Source organism: Cryptotermes secundus, unplaced genomic scaffold (assembly GCF_002891405.2).
Source record: "Cryptotermes secundus unplaced genomic scaffold, Csec_1.0 scaffold878, whole genome shotgun sequence".
In the NCBI taxonomy this organism is placed as follows: Eukaryota; Metazoa; Arthropoda; class Insecta; order Blattodea; family Kalotermitidae; genus Cryptotermes; species Cryptotermes secundus.
This window is the reverse complement of record NW_019727407.1, coordinates 73,477-93,432: the sequence shown is the minus strand read 5'-3', so window position 1 is coordinate 93,432 and position 19,956 is coordinate 73,477. Positions and strand designations below refer to the sequence as shown.

General features: G+C 40.0%; 1 long non-coding RNA gene across 1 annotated transcript in view; it reads left to right on the top strand.

Annotated features, from left to right (window-relative positions):
* Nucleotides 1–19,956, top strand: part of LOC111864747 — an 87,117-nt gene that overhangs the window by 33,408 nt on the left and 33,753 nt on the right. The window contains exon 2 of the long non-coding RNA XR_002842848.2: nucleotides 7,955–8,027. This is a non-coding gene — a long non-coding RNA (uncharacterized LOC111864747). The remainder of the gene's footprint in view (nucleotides 1–7,954; nucleotides 8,028–19,956) is intronic.

Sequence of the window (19,956 nt, the reverse complement as noted above, 5' to 3'; positions counted from 1 at the left end):
GATCTAGAGCTTTCTCCTTCAAATGAGAATATCCTCTTCTGTCCCCAAGGTCATCCAGCATCTTCTTACGTCTTCTTCCTCGTCTTCTTGTCACTTCTATCCGCCCTTCTATCTTTCCTTCAATAACTTCTTTTAGAAGGCAGTTTCTGCGTAAAACATGACCAATCCAATTAGCCTTCCGTTTTCTTATTTCGTGTAGGATATTCCTCTGCTCACTGACTCTAATTAACACTTCTTCATTTCTCACATAATCGGTCCAACTGATCTTCTCCATCCTTCTCCAACACCACATTTCGAAACTTTCCAGATGTTTCTGATCTACTGCCCTAAGTGTCCATGTTTCAGCCCCATACAGAGCTATGCACCAAATGTAGCATTTCACTAGTTTCTTCATCAAATTTAAGTCTATCGTCTGTTTACAATTTTTGAATAAAAGTTCTACAGGCATATATTTTTATTTATTTAATTTCATCAACACTTTTTACATTATTAAATTTTCTACTTTTATATTCTAAGATTTTTGTCTTTCAGGGCGTTTTGCTTCATTAATCCGTGTTATCGCTTAATTCGGATGACCTCTCTTCCCCCTCCTAATTTAACTCGGAATAACGAGCATTTACTCCACAAAGTGAGCATATTATTAAAATGGATTTAAAAGAAATAGGATGTGGGAACATGTACTGGATTAATCTTGAGATAGGGACCAATGACAGACTCTCGTGAACACATTAATGAACCTTCGGGTTTCGTAAAAGACGAGGTGTTTCATTTATTAGATTTTCAGGAAGGACCTTGTTTAAATAAACTAGTCCCTCGGCTAGAACTTTTAGGGTGTGACTAGTACTGTAATCCTCTTTTCCCTATCGTTGTAATACCGTTTTCTCAAATTGAGGCATAAATTTGAAAGTGCAATATAAACTACAGAGTACCCTCTCGTGAGTAAGTACTCCATGTTAAGTGCAGTTATGGCTCTGCTCATATCTTAACCGGGGGGTTCGTGAGAGTAAGCAATCTTTGTCATTTCACAAAATTGAGAGCTGACGACCCTTTTAGCAATTTACTGGCGAGAGAAGAGCTTATCGCTGAGCAGATGAAGACAGAATGTGCAAGTAATCCACTCAGGAAGAATATTTGACCATATTTTCTACATGATTCTGTTTGAAGGGGCAGTGAAAAGCCTCCGTGCTCAAATCGAACTAATTTTTGGATTACGTAGTTTTCTATCAAGAGTTCATACCTATTTCTCTGTACTACAAGGACACACCCATGAATTCTATCTCGCAATTTATGAGGGCTACGCTTCCGCCGAAATGAGCCGGGTTGGCTACCAGAAAGTGACTGGTTACGGGCTGGGGTACTGGAGTTTAGTTCCCACTAGGGGCACATATTTTTCTCTTCTTCATCACATTCATACTGGGTCTGAGGGTCACTCAGCCTCCAAACCAATAATTACCAGGAGTTTCTCTCCGATGTTGAAAGCGGCCCGTCTCTAGCTCCCGGGAATAAAAACAGAGTGGAACTTTACCTCCACTTCCCCATTCACCTTCATAATGCCGTGTCCAAATGCAGGGCCAACATTACCTTCTTGCCCTTCGTCCAGTGGGTAAATATAAGATGACGTTATCCCTGTGTTTAACTAATTAGGCACTACGCCAAGAAAGCTTATGTGGGAGTTGTAACCGAAAGGCCACCATGCACTAGATTTAGGAATAATTATATTATTAATACAGAGATTCAGTTACGAGTAGCAGGTAATAGGTAAAAACAGTGGGACCTAGTCGCATTCCTGCTCGCAGGAAACTCCATCTTCTCAGTTATGCTGTTTTGACAGGAACAACCCCGTTACTTTTCCTGCAAATTTTGCTTGTAAGGGCGACAACGGTGATCTTTGAGAATGCTATATGTGACAGCTTCTGTACCTCGTAAACTTAAAAGAGGCGTGCTGGAGACACACGCTAAGCGCAGCATCCATCACCGAGTTGTCAAAAAGCTCCGTTAGGACTTTAAGGGCCAAAGTCACATACTGCATTTAACTGACTGGAGATTAAGGAATTGTAGTAAACTCCCAAATTTTAAATATGCGCGATTGGTACAATTTAGAGGAGTGTCATAGTACAGGAACCGACGGACGGAGGACCTGAGGGTATTGAGAGAGATTAGTCTCTGCAGTCAGTTGTCTGTCAGCTCTTAAACTATTCGGACACCATGACATGTGTCACTGCGGTTTCTTCTTTATAAAGTCTAAATCGACACGAAAGACAAGACTGAGTCTGAAGAAAACAGTCTTCTGGGATTTGGCACCGTGTATATATGGTGTTAACCGACGTTTCGGTNACACAGTCTGCTTTTACCGGTTCTCGCGGTCTCTTCGCTTGCAGATTTCTTATATTTTTTCTTCTACCCTGAAGATGGAGGCGATACGTTCCTCCGAAACGTCGGTTAACACCACATATACACGGTGCCAAATCCCAGAAGACTGCTTTCTTCATAGTCACCGCCGTGAAAGCCTCAAATCTTACAAGACTGAGTCTGTTGCACCTGTTCACGCTGGTTCGCTCGCTGATTTCTTCTTGTCTTCTACCCTGAAGATGAAGGCGATACATTCCCCCGAAACGTCGGTTAACACAATATCTACACAGCGCCACATCCCAGAAGACTACTTTCTTCATAGTCACAGCCGTGTAAACCTCAAATCTTAAATAGAAGATAGTGTTTTCGGTGGGGTCCGTACAAAATAGTTATGAAGAAGAATTCAATTGAACAGCATAGAGTGGAGAGTCGAGTTTCGGGACGCGAGCCTACCAGGATATGAACTCAGAAATTAACTGAATCGAGTCTTCGGAACAGGCAGTTACAAAATAATGGTAAAAAAGTAATTAGGCTGCGAAAACAAGATTCCATGTGTGATTTGAAGTGACAGACTGTTATGAATCTGTTGCCTGGATACGACTAGTGAAGAGAGTGTACCCTAGTGTGTGTGTGCGTAACGATGAACTGGAAATTGTGTAGATCAGCGATAGCGCTGTATTGCCTGTAGACCCGAGTGATGTGTATAAGGTAACAATGGATCTAATCATGAGATCGAAACTCTGTGTTATAAGTCACGCAGTAACGCCATGCACTTGACAACACTGAAACTGTTTCTAAGTAATTAAAATAAGATAAGAGTAAACAAACATCGTGTATAAGGCTCGAGTGCTGTGTCGTGTAGATTTAAATCTGCCGCCACATAACATTCTGGATTAATATCCATTCATGTATGGGGAAAATAAAATCTGTTTCATTACGTGGTTGGTCTTAGGAATTAAAATTTTAAAGCAAATAATTCAAGAAACCTAACATAAAAACTTAACCGCCTGGAGTTCAAGTTGCCATGACTAGCGAATTACACGGCTTTCCATTACTAACATTTGTATAAAGAGCTTGTAGAGCTAGAGATTTAATTTATTATCATATAAACGTCTTGGTCCGTTTGTACAAGCTTTGAGACTGTGTAACCCATAGGCATGACCGCAATGGACCGTGTACAGCAATTTATAAGCGGGGCCTATTAATAATTTCTGTGCTATATATAAACCAGTTGAGTTGAATTTATTATTGTATAAAAGTTGTGTTTGGTAGTTACATCTCTGCGTGCAGCTGAGACTAACACGGACATTTTATACTGTACACACATACATATGAAAACTGGAGACCTACTGAAGTAATCATTGAAAATCCTGTTTACTTCCTTCCAGTCAGTAATATCAGTAACGCGTTTTACACGTATACGCCTTGATACATGGAAAGAAAATCAACATTAGACCCATATCGCCATAACATTCCTGAAATCTTCTATTGAGAACGAAATAATGAAGGTTCAGACTGTAGAGTAAAAATGATCTGGTAATAGTACTAGTATAGCAGATCTAGAATCTACTCGTAAATATAATAGGTTAAATTGTCCTATGTGTATAACCAATAAATTTGAAAAATTTCCAGAAATTTGCCTATAAACAGCAGGCCTTGCTCAAGTTTTACGGACTATTTGTGTCCAGTAGAAATTAAATACAAATACATTTTCCGCTATCAGAAAAATCCAAGAGAATTTGGATCATTTTTAAATTAAACCTTTGTAGAGTTAGTCAAAGTCATAGTCAAAGTTACTTTACAATTGGCCGTTTACCGCCAATCACTTTTTCTTGGCACCAAGCCCCTAGAGGCTCACGAAAATAGATTATTTTTTCAACTGAAGTCTTGAGGTCATAGTTCTTATGTAATATCCTCTCTGACGAAAAGATGGGTTCGCCTCTTATGAATATGATTGGGCTTTCGTCAAGTGTATCTATCCCACATATAATATGTTATTGAAAATTCTCACTTTTGCACTATATAAAAGTCGCCTTTCACTCCAAACGTTGCAACGCAGATCATGCCTATCTTAAGTAACTTATGCTACAACGGCAGCTTAGTTACTGGAATGGCTGTAATCTTAACCACCGCCAAGTTTAAGCCTCATATATTTTTCATCTCTGATTTCTCCTTTTCCTATACTGCGAATTAATGGCTAATTCTCTTCTAAATAATATATAAAAGTGTAGTTTGTACCTCATAGGAAACGCCTTATGTCTCCGCTACAAGACCCAACTGGTTATTGCTGTTCGTGGATATATTTGTTATTTATTTTGAGAACGATATGAAATAAACAAACGCAATCTGTGGACAGAATATAGACTTTTATTGTGTTAAATGAGGTGCATGTAAGAACCACAGGGCTCTAAAGATTTAAAATATGTATTGTAACGGATGTGATCAACGCTTTACCAGGCAACAGCTGTGTATACAAGGTCCATCACGCAAAAATAGAGGAAGCTATGTTTTCTATAGATCCGACCGACGCGCCAATAGACTGCCTGGATCACGTGATATGTGTTTACTGTAGGTCCATGTCCGTTCCGCGGCTATATAAGTAACAGTAACAGAATTCGTTCCAGGGCAGTTACGAGTCAGCCGTAAGTTGGAGGAGTGAGTCCAGAAGAATTTTTAGTTCCGAGGTTCCAGAGTGATGCAGACGAAATAGCAACATAACTCCAGTGATTTGAAGTGCTAATTTCTGTGTTGAAATCCGTTGCCAGAAGGGGACTAGTAGCAACTGAGAATCCCAGTGCGTGTGCAACGGTGAACTGGAAAGTGAGTAAATAACGATAGAGCTGTAATTGCGTGTAATTACTGGTGCTGTGTATCAGGAGTAAATTAAACCGTTCATCCAATCCAGAACCCACGTTATTAGTCTCGAATACAGGTGACTGTATTAACTTCACATATTAGAACCTTCTACGCATGGACAATAACATAAAATAGGCCACGGTAACTTCATATTCCTTCTATGAGTAAGTTATGTTAATATTTATGATAAGAAAGTAAAAAGTAAAAGTAAATGTATTTTTGTAACAGGCCGTGGAGTCCCATACTGTTTTCAGGTGTTGAGGTTCCCACATTTTCTAGACAATCGGCTCATAGATGGCGGCAAGGTTGTCAGTCCTACGCGCCGTCCGCCCTTTACCCCCAGGAACATTCTAAGAATAATCTTGGTACTCATTTCTGTTAGAGGCTGAGTCGATCCCAGGGCCATAGTGCGGCTGGAAGGATTAGGTCAATTGAAAAAAATCCAATGACCTCATCGGGACTTGAACCCACGACCTTCCGACTTGTAGCATAGTGCCTCAACCAACTTCGCTACCGCGTACCCCTAATATTTTTAATATGTGGCTGTAAATTTAATACAAAGCTTGCCATTGAAATACCACATGAATATGCAATTAACCAACTCAGCAGAAGACACGGCATAAATTAGGATGTATTCAGATCCGTACTGAAAACAGTGTTCCTACCCTGACTCTCAGAACGATGGATAATATTTTTTGATGCTGAGTGTACCTTACTATATATAGTTATATTCATTATTCGTGTGCTCTGGACGCCAGGTGAAAACAACTTGCTAACATTGTAATGAGCTTAACCACCTGCTCTTGAATCCGTCATTGCGTTGTACATAGCAGGGCCGTATTACCTAACTCCTTACTAATATCACAGGGTTTTTTGTATTGCTCTTTTTATGCGCCAGCACCCCCTTCCCCTTCCGCCCGCTTTTCAAAGGCGCTTCCATTCCATTCACTCAGAGCAGGGGTTTCCTCTATACGGCACTACGGAATATATTATAACCTAGCTACAACACACCGTGTGCTCTACCAGGACTTTGACCGTTAAGACTACTGTAAGCGGTAGGAACTATGATACAGTTTCTGATTAGCTAGCCGTCCCTCTACAGGCCCTGAATTTGTATTAGAGCATAATCTCTTAAATCCCAAGAAAGTTCCAGCTTTTATTCCACTCGAAGACTGCTTGATATATTCAGAAGCTCTCATTACTGTACTTTGTCCTTAACCAGTTGAACCCAGTATACAACTTCACACCCAGAAAACTAGTTTAATATTGTCCTCCCATCTACTCTTGTGTCACGTCAAGTGTTATTTTCCCATCATATTTTTAATCCACCGCAAATGATTCATTGGAGGATCGCGGTAGAGTAGTTGGTTGAGGCACTGTGCTACAAACCAGAAGGTCCCGGTTTTGATTCCCGATGAAATCATTTAATTTTTTCAGTTAACCTAATCTTTCCAGGCGTAATATGGCCCAGGGGTCGACTCAGACAGAAATGAGTACCAGGAATCTTCCTGCGATGTAAATGGCGGCGGTCCGGGTTCGAGCCCGGGTCATGTCATGTGGGATTTGTAGTGGACAAAGTTGCAATGGAGCAGGTTTTCTCCAAGTACTTCGGCTTCCTCTGCCAATTCTCATTCCACTGACTGCTCCACACTCATCATCTATTGTCCGGGGCTGGTACAATAGGTCAATCAGTGGCCGACGTACCAAGGGGACTCAGTCTCGCCCCAACCCAAGAAACCAAAACAAGAAGTAGACGCTTTAGCTCGTTATAAAAACATGAGATAATAACGGGCATATACAGTTTTTACGGTGAAGATCAATACGTATCGCTGTTATTGCAGATGAGAGTTACGTCGTCATGATTTAATAGAAATAGGTTTGTTAGGGAAAGTTCTCCGGCTTCGTCTATTTGCTTCTGCGGCCGTTTACGGCCTTGAATTTAACTTCATTAAGCCACATTTCAGTTTAGCACAGAAATGTAAAGCCGCTTTCACACTGCTCCGAGTTGTTAAATCTCTTCATTTCTAACACATTTTGCTACATACTGTACCCTTCTTCAAATGCTAAAGTACTCATATCAAGAAGACTGAAGTTGGCGGGAATATAGGACAGATGATGGATGTATACTTGATTTTAGCCGGAAATTCTGACAAGATCGCTTGTTAAATGTAGGCGTAAATGTAAATGTTAAGCCTAATGTTGAAATTGATCTTAAAGAAACAGGATTTGATATTGTGGATTTTATTTATCTGAAATAGTAATAGTGGAAAATACAGCAATGAACCTTCTATTTGAATGAAAACCGGAGAATTCCTCTATCAAGTATCATTCTCGAAATTTCATTAGTAATTATACAGCCATATTTCATTGTATACTGGGAACCGGTATAGCTCAGTCGGTATAGTGAATGGTTACGAGCTGGATGGCTGGGGTTCGATTCCCCTCAGGAAATAAGGATTTCCTTCTTCTCGACTATGTCCTGCTTGATATTGAGCTCACACCAACTTCCTATCCAGTGGGTACAGGGGGCGCTTTTCCCAGGGGGTAAAGCAGCTTGTACGTGAAACTGATCACTCATGTTCATCTAATGTCGAGGTTCAGAATGGTCACATTGGTCTTCGTGGCGTGGTGCTTAATTAATTACTCGCAGAAACAACTTTACCTTTTGTTATCTCTTTTGACGTTACATAAATTTAGCAATTCATATTGCATTGTGAGACAGCAGAGTTATAAATTTATTCCGTTGCAGGGATGCAAAACTGAGGCACGGCTTCTTGCTACAGACGAAGTTGACAGAAAACGAGAAGATCGTGACAAAGCATGTAAGTACTTGATGTGTTTGATAGAGACATAGAATAGATTTAACCAATGGATAGAGGGGCTTTTGTGATGATTCGTGTGGGCAGTTGGGTCAGGACACAACACATTAATCTCCTGAACAGAAGGAGATGAAGTGTAAGGACGAAAGTCACCAAAAGAAGAAAGGAAAGACGAAATTCAGTTGACAGGGACAGAGAGGTTAGTCTCGTGTTTAGTAGCCACGGAGCCAGAATCTCAGACTTCGCAGTTACGTCAGTCCTTGCGACTTCTACACTCATATGTATTTCCATTCATCAGTACAGTCAGTTTACTTTCTGGCCACCAGTCCGCGTGTTTCACCAAGCGGACACAAAATGGCGGAGGCACATCTTCCACTGCACATTGCGCGAAGTGCTGTAACACTTGGTGTTTTGAACTCAAAGAGAGAAGGAAATGAACATATTAAAAGAGACAGAGAAGAGAAAAGAAAGAAGGAAAAAGGGAGAGGCATGGTGAAAAATAAGAAAAATTATAGAGAAATAGTGAGAAAAAGAAAGGAAGTACAAAGAAAGGGGAAAATAAGAAACAAACACGCAACAAGGAAGAAAGAAAGAAGGGTAAAGAACCTAAGAAGAAATAAACTCACAAAGAAAGAAAGAAAAAGAAAAGCGAAAGAATGAAGGACTGAAGAAGAAAATCAAAAACACACCAAAAATGTAACTGGAAGGGGGTAAGAGCAAGTAAAACAGGGAGAGAATGACGTAAATACGAAAGGAACAAACAAACATGCGAAGTAAAGGAAGGGATTTAGGGAGAAATGGGAGGAAGAAGGAAGGAAAAATGAAGGAAACCGTAACAGAAACCGTGACAGGGGGGAAGGAAAGAGGAAGAGTGTGAAGAAAGAGTGAGCCAGTGTAACCCCTCATAAACCCAGAGAGGCTGTGTTGGTTCTATAGTAGCACGTTAGCTAATAACGTCGCATTATGTGGATAAACGGGAGACACACAGGGCAAATAGGATGCATATTTTCAGGGTTTAGTGTCAGAGCTATAATTAGGTTTGGATTTAGGGAGGCGCTGTCGCCCGCGGGATCCAAAGGACTGAAATGCAATTCACAGACATTACTGAGACGTTTGCTCCTCCGAACTGGCGAAAAGTTAGTTTCTATTTCTAGTTATTTTAAGAAATAAGAAAAAAAGTCATGAACTAAATTTTTTGTTACTGACGCGGTCTATATAATTTGATTGCCCCGGGGTCACCACAGCTGTGAACCCAACCCTGACTCTAGTGGGGGGTCTGCAGTGGTATAAGCTACTATATACCTTATGTGTTTTGAGTCAGTAGTTTATATTCTCTGCTATTTCGAACAGAAAGTGTCTAACCCAGCCTCATGAGAATTTCCACAGCTCGATAAAAGAGATGAGTCGTACTTTCTCGTGTTATTTTTTAACTTGTGACGAAAGCGTTGTGCACAAAATTGTACATTGTGATCAATGCATCATGTTTCGAAATGGATATGCTACAAAGAAAAATGACTAAAATGAACGGTGTTCTTTGTTCAAAAAGTCTCGAAATGTCTCTCATTTCGTAGTAATGACCTGTTGAATCTATGTAACCACCCGACCCTATAAAATTCTAAGTTCCACGTGCGGTATACCGTCTGCTCTTTACCACTATGGCACTATTTGATGTTAATCAACAGTTATTATGGGGTATGCTGTGGCGTAGTTGGTTGAGGCAGAATGCTATAAGCCGGAAGGTCGCTGGTTCGATTCCCGATGAGGTCACTGGATTTTTCAATTTACCTTATCTTTCCAGCTACACTATGGCCTTAGAATCGACTCAGCCTCAAAGAGAAATGAATACCAGAAAGATTCCTGGGGTAAAGGGCGGCGGGCGCTTAAGGCTGACAACCTTGCCGCCATCTTTGAGCCGACTGTCTAGAAGATGTGGGAGCCTTGACCACTTACGGCATATTTATAGCTAGTTTTTCATTCAGTCTTCCTGATTTAAATTTCTCAGGATGAAGACCCTTGCTCTGGAGGCCCAAGCCCACCAAAAATTACCTTCCCAAATTATACGAATCTTAATTAAACTAAAAAAGTTCCGAAAACCTTACTCACAGTTGTTCACAAAACTCGATAAGGTCAAACAAAAGATTCTTTGATGAACTACCAAACTCGTAAGCAATGACCAGGTGTCAGATAACTTCCATAAGAGGAATGAGGTAAGAGATCGTGGGTCTTGTATATTTCCCAGTTTCCCACTCTTTGGAGGCAAACCAGCTCTTATGGACTGTATAAGATATTATGTTTATTGTCTCGATCTCCACAGAGTTGCATAGAAATAAATGGTGGTAGTTTATAAGAGCAATGAACGAAGAAATTTGTGGTCTCGTGACACTAGGAAGTGCAGAAATACAAACAGGATCCACACCTTGAAGATACATGATACAGACTCCGTCTTCAGTGCAAACCATATATTACAGGTCTTTCGTTTTGCTCTCATTTACACACTACATGTTTCGGTTAGATGGTTGTCTTGATGAATACCTAAGTATTTTGTGCTGGGAGATTCAGGTATTTGTATTTTATTAAAGAAAACTGCAGGACATTGTTCTCTTCTTAGACTGAAGTTTACTTGCACTGACTTGGTTTCGTTGATTTCTATTTTCCATGTATTTGTCCACTCTTGTATTTGATTTAGGTGATTTTGCAAAGTGAAGGTAGCTATTGCTGGATCTGTGTTGGCTGAGAGGATCACGGTATAATCCGCAAATGTGCCCATTGTTGTGTTGGCATTGACTGGTAGGTCTGCTGTATACAGTAAATAAAGTAGCGGGCCCAAGACACTGCCTTATGGTACACCTGATTTTATTGCAAAATTTTTAGATATGCTATCATTGATTCTTGTTCTGAACTCTCTGCCATTTATATAGGATTTTTTTTTCCTGTGGCGCTACAGCCCCAATTTGGACCTAGGCCTACCTCCACGAAACTCTCCGTTTCACTTCGGTTTACTAGATCTTACACATTCGGTAGGACTCCTTGGGCGAGTGATCAGTTCGTCGCAAGGCCTCTACCTGCAGATAAACACAGAAAAATGCACACAAACATCCATGCCCTGAGTGGGATTCGAACCCACAATCCCGGCTTCCGAGCGAGCGAAGATAGTGCAAGATATAGGATTTTTGTAAGTGGAAATAAGTGATGGGCAGATATTTTTTGATTTTGTAGAGTAGTCCTGCATAGCTTACCTTATCAAAGGTCCGTTACAATATAATTCTTGTTTTCATGAGAGGTAACGAGTAATTGTCGACTTCTCAAGAAAGACCCTACCCACCGAGTTGCTTTAGTTTAACTTCTTTGGTGAACTATTTCTGAAGTTCCCTTCTTGATTTGGACATCCCTGACATGAATATGGTAAAGAGGCTTTTGGTGGTTACATAGAAATATAAACCCGTATGTTTCGATTCACCTGGCTGGCTCAACGCAGACCCTTCTTCTATGGTTGTGGCTTTGAAGGTAATGGAACCCCTACCATTTTAAGGGGCTGTTGAACTTGTCAAAGAAGCCCCGAAGCTGCCTTCCTAAGATGGGCAACTTCCATGCATTGCACGGGTTTCACAAAATCCATTCATAGGCATGGATACTGCCGACTTCAAGTTTCCGGTTTCGAAATTATTCTCGACTGCCATACGACTGCACTGTGTAGGGAACGTTCAGGTTTTACCTTGTTCTCAGTAGTCCCAGTCCGGTTGTTTCCAGACTCTCCGTAAAGCTAGGAGCTTGAGTATATGGACCTTATCATCAGTAATTGCATTACGGCCACACAGCAATGAAGGAAACACATACATTTCTACCATTCATGTGTGCAATGATGATAATAATGTCACGTGTATTAGTGACTAAAGAAGGGGATCTGATTGGTAAATGGATTTATTAATCATCTACAGGTGGTAAATACAAATAGTTATTACACTATTGCTGATTTACACAATCTAAGATCACACCACAAAAATATTCGCAGTCCATTTCCACTAGTCTCCACTATCCGTTTTCTTGCAACGTATTTATAACACGGAAACTTTAAGAGTCTCATTAATTTACACTCTGCTGATATCGCTTACTACAGCACATGGAATGTCACACATTGTCTTCTTGGAGCAGTCTAATTCCTTCTACGACTTCTGGCCACACTACTTCTGCCTTGGAACTTCGGAATTCTCTCTCTCTCTCTCTCTAGTCTGATCTAGCTAAAAGTGGACTCGCGTTATATAGACGTGGCACGGACCAACGTGTAGAAAACACAATCTCTATTGTTGAAACACCTCTGTTGGGGTTATCACGTGATGGCCATCCAGCCATTTCATTGGCGCGCTGACTGCTGCTTAGCAACGAGCCGTAACTTTCGTCCACTGAGAACACAATTTCCATTGTTGCGTGTTGGAAAGTGTTTACAGAGACATTGTCTAACAATGCATCACAACAATAATAATGGTTCAATAGAATATTTATTATTTATGTGCCGAGTCAACAGCCACAAGGGCAATTACGGACAAAGAACAGTGTAGGTACAGGTGATTACTTTATGGGCAAACACAACATAAAGTCAAAGGCAAATTACACGCAAGCACTGGAGGATAAAACACATTAATACAGAAAAGTAAACAAACAAAGATGAAGAGAGGTAACAAGGGCAGGATAACTGAGACTACGTAACACAGAATATTAGGATTGTGAACAAATATTATTAACAATTTTAGGTTGAAGAGTATAAATGTGATTGAGAGAAACGGCTCCGATTGCAGACGTGTGGAGATAATAATAATAATAATAATAATAATAATAATAATAATCCAATCCAAATTTTTACTTACTATATGTTTATACAACAGCCTGAAGGTCAATTATAGAACAATATCGAAGAAAAATGGGATGAAATTTACACATACACAAATATAGCAAACCAACGCAACTCGGGCAGCAATTAAAATTCAAGAAGTCAATAATAAAAATAAACTGCACGGAGGAAGTTCTTAAGAAAGCACAGGGACAACTTTACCAGTACGTAATAAAAAAGTGAGTGATGCAGGTTATCTAGTTTTGTCTTATTATGGAAGATACTTATTTACGTTGTGTTGAAGGTCTTATTTACATGACTATTGAACACACAACCACATGCAAACCATGATGTTCTATTATAATTGTACAGCATCATAGCCGGGCGTGAACACTGAGGTTCTGTCTCTCTTCCCAGCATTAAGTTATAGTCCCTGTAGTCTGACACACAAAGCTTAAGCCACGAAATGAAAATTATAATCATAATTATTAGTCAAACGTAATTAAGAAAACGAGGGTAAATTTAACACTTTCATTGATATTTCAATCTTGAAATAACATTCAAGTATAAAAACTGATAGCGTCCGCCTCAATTGAGGTCATATTTCTGTGCGTATGAGCGAAACAAAATCTACAAACGTGCCTCTTGAATAACAGCAATATACGTGACAAATGTATAGGTTATGAAGGTAAATATTTTATGTTCTTAAAATGGTGGATGAGAATACTCTTCTGGCTTGCGTGCCAAAACTTTTTGAATTCGTTAAATAAAATATTCTTACAGTACCAACCAAGTTCCTTCTGTCATTCAAATTACTAGATAATAGATAAATTAATAATATTAAGAACGTCTTTTAACATTTTTTCATATTTTCAAATTACAGGCCGAAACTCCAAACCGGCTTGGAAATATCATGCGGTAGTAAGGACCGCCAACATGATATGTTTCCTTCTGACCAATAAAACTGAAATCATAATTGAAGTATCTGTGAAAAAAATATAAGTTATTTCTTCTAAGGGTACCCTGTGACAGGCCGAGAAGGTCCATAGAGTTGTGAGACTTCGAGGCCCCCACGTTTGCTAGACAATCGCCTCACAGATGGCGGTGAGGCTGTAATTTCTCCTACATTTCTACATAACGAATGCCACAATTTCGAACATTTATGAAGTAATTTTATGATATTGTCTACACTTGTCTGATTGCTGCCTTCTTCACGATAGTTTTTATTTGGCTTATATTTCAACTCTGAAAATGGAGGCGACCTACTCCTCCGAAATGTCTGGTGACTATCACTGGACTACTCTTCAATAAATACTCTTTGTTCATCAGCGTTTCTTTCCAGTTAGTTGAAGAAACACCTAAAAATTTCCTATCTTCACTTTTAAAACAGGATAATACAACACATTATCTTCGTCCCATTCTGCTTGTCTTAAACTACAAGTATAATGATGAGTGTATTTTAAGCACATCTTTCTGCGTTGTTCTCCTAATAAAACTGCTTTTGAACATGAAGCCCTCTGCGAGAAATGCATGTTCGCAATTCTTATTTTCCTGACATAGCAATACGAACTCATTAATTATCCCACTGCTTTTCACCATATAATTAAATACCTTATCCTGGTTCTCCCCCCGAATGTGAGTAGATTTTGAAGTGTCTTGTGAGCTTTGACAGTCGGCAGGTGTGCTGTTTGATACCTCACTCTCGCTCGCATGAGCACATGCAATCAGGAGAGAACGCACGCAAGTAAGCATGCATGTCGCTTGTACTTCTCCTTGCATGTGATGTGCCCACGACAGCTGCGTGAGGATTCACAAAAACCACCGCACAGTGCGTCTAGTCGTCTGTCAGGGATACAGTCGCGACATAAGAAATTGGGAAGTCTTTTTTGTCATGAATATTCCATCATTCCCTCGTTTAGAGAGCGCTGATTATGTGTGACACATTACGTACTTCCTGAGGGTAACTACACAAAAAGTAGGATTTGATAGCAGCGGTTGTTATGAAGAATTCTGCCTTCTGGGACATAATGCCGTGTAGTCCGTTTGAAGTCAACCGACGTCTCGGAGGAACACATTGTCTCCATCTTCAGGGTCGAAAAATAAACGAAACAAGAAACCGACATGAAGTAGATAAAAACAAAGCCAAACTCTGAAGATAGAGGCGACATGTCCGTCCAAAGAACCATTACATTTTCAGCGGGCTATATAGCGTTATATCCCAGAAGAGAGGACTCTTCAACTACATGAAACCTTCCAGCATATATATGTATTTCATAACCAAACTCTTATCTAATAAACCAGGCCATGTACGAGTATGTAAATTTCGATCACCACATCTGGAAAGTTTCGAAATGTGGTGTTGGAGAAGGATGGAGAAGATCAGTTGGACCGATTATGTGAGAAATGAAGAAGTGTTAATTAGAGTCAGTGAGCAGAGGAATATCCTACATGAAATAAGAAAACGGAAGGCTAATTGGATGGGTCATGTTTTACGCAGAAACTGCCTTCTAAAAGAAGTTATTGAAGGAAAGATGGAAGGGCGGATAGAAGTGACAAGAAGACGAGGAAGAAGACGTAAGAAGATGCTGGATGACCTTGGGGACAGAAGAGGATATTCTCATTTGAAGGAGAAAGCTCTAGATCGCATCAAGTGGAGGAATTGTTTTGGAAGAGACTGTGGACCTGTCGTCTGACAGATTACTGATGATGATGATGATGATGATGATGATGAAGGAATTTCTCTCATGTACCAATGCTTCTACCTCTGTACGTAGTGAAGGATGTAACCCGATTATATGACTGATGACACTATTAAAAAGTATAAAATTTTAAAATTCTTGGTTGTTTATATATGAAATGTACTGATAAATATTTCGAATAAGTACGTTTACAACAACATTCTATTTTTTAATGTAAATCCAGTAATGCGAACGATTCGATACTCTGAACACATAAAAAGTAACATGTCACTGTTTAATTTGGATTATCGAGGTTACACTGTATTGATAATCATTCCAGCATACATCATCATGAAAACAATGACTAGATTATCGGATGAATTAATATGGTTTATGTAATGTTGATACGAGGAAGAGTCAGTAAATAGATCACAAATGGAAGTAAAACAGCTGTAGTGGGTAAATAGGTTCTCTATGTCCATCTCTAGGTAGCAGCACAGGCAAGCTTCATGACAGTCTCGGTACCAGACGCGCATGCGCATGTTCAGATGCTGGTTTCCGTGATGAAAATGGCGACCGTGCTTGGTAGGAGTACTACCAAAGAGCAGCGTTCTGTTGTGTGTTTTTCTGTAGGCAAAAGGACTCAGTATCAAGGATATTCATAAAGACACGTTTCTTGTTTACGGTGGGAAGTGTTTGTCGCTTAAAGCGGTTCACAACTGGATCGATAAATTCTCTCAAAGGAATTCGGATGTCGAAGATGATGCCTGATCAGGTCGCCATTTTGAGATTCCTACAGAAGAAATTGTGCAGTGAGTTGAAGAGTTTATTCGAGCTGACAGGCGGATAACGATAGATAGTGTAGCAACTGCACTGAGGCGTTCCAGTGCTTTAGCATAGAGCATAATGCATCAGAGGTTGAAGTTCCGGGAAGTGTGGGCACGGTGGGTGGCCAGAGAACTGAAGGATCGAGAAAAAATTAAACGAATGGGCCAGTCCTTGCAACGTCTTTTGCGGTATGCAGATGAAAGGGAAGATGTGTTTAACAGGATTGTTACTGGGGACGAATCATGAGTGCATCACTACCATCCCGAATCAAATCGCGCTTCAGTGCAATGAAAACATTTCAGTTCACCATGAACCAAAAGTCTAAGGTTATGAGTATGTCATCAGCTGGCAAGGATATGCTTACCATTTTTGGGGATTCTCAGGAAGTACTGTTAGCTCATTTTCAGAAGCGTGGTGAAAATATGAATTCTGCATCGTCTTGTGAAGTTCTATTGAAGTTTCGGGAAACAATTAGCAGAAACGTCCAGTCCAACTGGCAAGAGGGGTATTGCTTCATCGTGTTAATGCAAGGTCCCATACAGACAGAGCAGCCTAGGAGAGAAGTCAAAACTACAGTGGGAACTTCTTGAATATCCACCTAAAGACTGAAATTTGCCTCTAGTGACTTCCACATATTTGGTCCTCTAAAAAGCCACCTGGTGAAGAGGTTGAAACAGAGGTGCTTACGTGGCTGAGACAACAGTTGAAAGACTTCTACGCTGCGGGTTTCGACGCGCCGGTAAATGGGACAAGTGTATCAATATTGCTGGAGGTTCCAGAAATAAAAGTTTTCCCCACATTCGACTCTCATATGTTTTACGTTTTATATCCATTTGTGACCTACTTACTCAATCTGCTTAATATATCGACACTGTGCGTGTTATTTAGCTTGGAATGAAGTAAGAAGTAATTTCCTTGAATTGCAAAGGAAAAGGTGGGAACTAAAGTAATCTTGCTGCCCTCTTGAAGTTCAAATAAAAACCTGAAAATCTCAGGCAGTAAAATTGGTTTCAAGGTCAGACTCGACCCTCGTACTTCCGGAACACAAATAGAAATATGACGACCAAGCCAACATCCTGAATAAATACAAACAAATAATTTTCCCTATCTAATTACACGTGTGGAACTAATTTAGTACTTCCACAACTAACTCCATGAAGCAGTCATTATAAAGGAGATAAGGATCGTCAAGCTGCACAATAAATTACCCGCCTTTTAAGGAACCCGGAGTTTCGTTGCCATAACCCCTATCCTGAGCCACATGAATCAACTCCACATCTTCGTATCCTGTTCTGTTCTTGTATATCACCCAAGATGTTTCTTCCCTTCACTTTTCCCAAAACCCACAAAATAGAAACAAAACAAACTCCGTGACTTTAGTCCGCAAGCGAACTATACCGACGGAACAACCCAAACTTTGTATTATATGTTTTCCAGCTCCTTTATCTTTTTAATAATATTCATTCAGTTATACAAATTATGAAGTTCTTGAAAGTGTATTTTTCTCAGGTGTTTTATTACTTCTTCCCACTTACGTCCAAATATTTTCCTCAGCAGCCTCTTCGCAGACATCCTCAATGCACATAGTCACTTAGGGAAGCGACGAAGTTGCACAAACTTGCATATGTCTGGTAGAACTACAGTTGCATATATTTTAATCTTGATGTCTTTAGATAACGGACTGAAAGTTAACATTTACTTGACCTAATAAAAGCAAGCTCTTCCCGAGCTTTCAAAAAGTAAAGTTATCCTTGTATCCATGTAATTAAGCATCACGCCCTGAAGGCATATGGGCGTGGAGGTATAGTTCTATTATTCTTGACCTCGGCAATGAATGAAATTGAATGGTCAACTTCACGCACTTGTCGCTTTACACAGGGCAAAAAAAAAGCCTCCAATACCAAATGGATAGGAAGATTTGTGGACCCCAAAGTCGGTCTGGAGGCTATAGATGAAAGAAAAGACTCTTCCCCTGCCAGGAATAGAATCCCGGTCAACCAGCTTGTATCCCAGTCACTATACAAAATCACCTAACTCGAGATTCAAGGTCTTTAATTATTTTGTTGAGTGTCCTACTTTCGAAATGTAAAATAACGGGCTAAAGAGAGCTGCATTTATGACCGCGCGTCACTTATCAATTTTAAAAGTCGGTTTACAAATAAAAGCAGAGAGGAGACGTGCAAACTGGAAGATGTAAATCAGTCGCCGCGAAGACAGGCTCGTTAAATACGCATTGATGTGTTCAATGACTACTGCTTTTATTTGTAGCTATTAAACATTTCAGTACTCTCAAAATAAAGAGTTATTAATAGACACTCTCTTTCGTTTATGCCGAATTTACCGATAGAATTAGCTTCTGGTCGCTTGGTTGACACTTGGATGGTGTCCAAAATCCCATATGAGAGTTCTCTTTCGAAAATTGTTCACGGCACGTCTGGAACACATCTAATGGAAGTAAGCTGCTCCATAAAGACACACACATCTGTTGCTGACTTTTATAATAATGCTGAAATATCAGCACATTTTCACGTAACAAAATTTTTGTTTTTTACATTAACGAATGCACTAGAGAAACTCACAGGACTACGCGCGCGCGCGTGTGTGTGTGTGTGTATATATATATATATGTTCACGTTTGTGTGCTCGTGTAACATACAGGAAAGTTTCACACAACGTCTACTAAACTTTAAAGTTAGACTTATTAATTTCATTACTATGAGTAGATACTGTAATATTGTGTGATTATGGGCTCAATTCTGAGCTGTTGATGATGACTGAAGAATGCATAGAAAATCTTTGCTTACGCAAGATAATTATTAGACGCTTATGTGTACACCTCGTTGTAACAGACAGGACCTGGTTGTGAAGAATTGTGAATTTTCAGGGATTCTGAAGCAGTAAGAAAGATTTTTAGTTAGAAATCTATTTGAAATAAAAAGAAAAATCTCAATTAAATATTTCATGTAATCACTGTCTTTTTTCTATATTCAGTACGTGTATTGGTTATGTATCCTCTGGTGTACTCCGTGAACACTCCTTTACTCGGTTATAGCGGACACCGGCGATAAAGGACGCCCTCCCTTCTTATTGGTCCGTTAAAACGCGGGTTTGCTGTACTGATTAAAAAGGAAAAGGTGAGAGGTGAAACTATCCTTGTAACAGGCAGTGAATGCCCATAGAGAAGTCAGACGTCGAGGTTCCCACATTTTCTAGACAATCGGCTAACAGACGCCGGTGAGGTTGTCAACCTTACACGCCGGACTTCCTTAACCCCCAGGAAGACTTACTCGACCCCAGTGCCACGGTGTGGCTGGAAGGATTAAGAGAATTGAAGAATCGAATGACCTGATCGGGACTCGAACCAGCGACCTTCCGGCTTGTAGCATAGTGCCTCAAACAATTACGCTACCACGTGCCCTCTAGAGTGATTAAACGATCATATTTAAGAGAAACATTAAGAGTGCGCAACATTTTCTGGATTCAGCCAATTGCAAGTAGACTGCAGACCAGCAATGAACGGAATCTTATATTTTATAGAGCAGCCCACAGTGAATACAGGCTGGAGCGGAGTACGTGTCTGTGGGATAAGATTTAGAAGACGAAG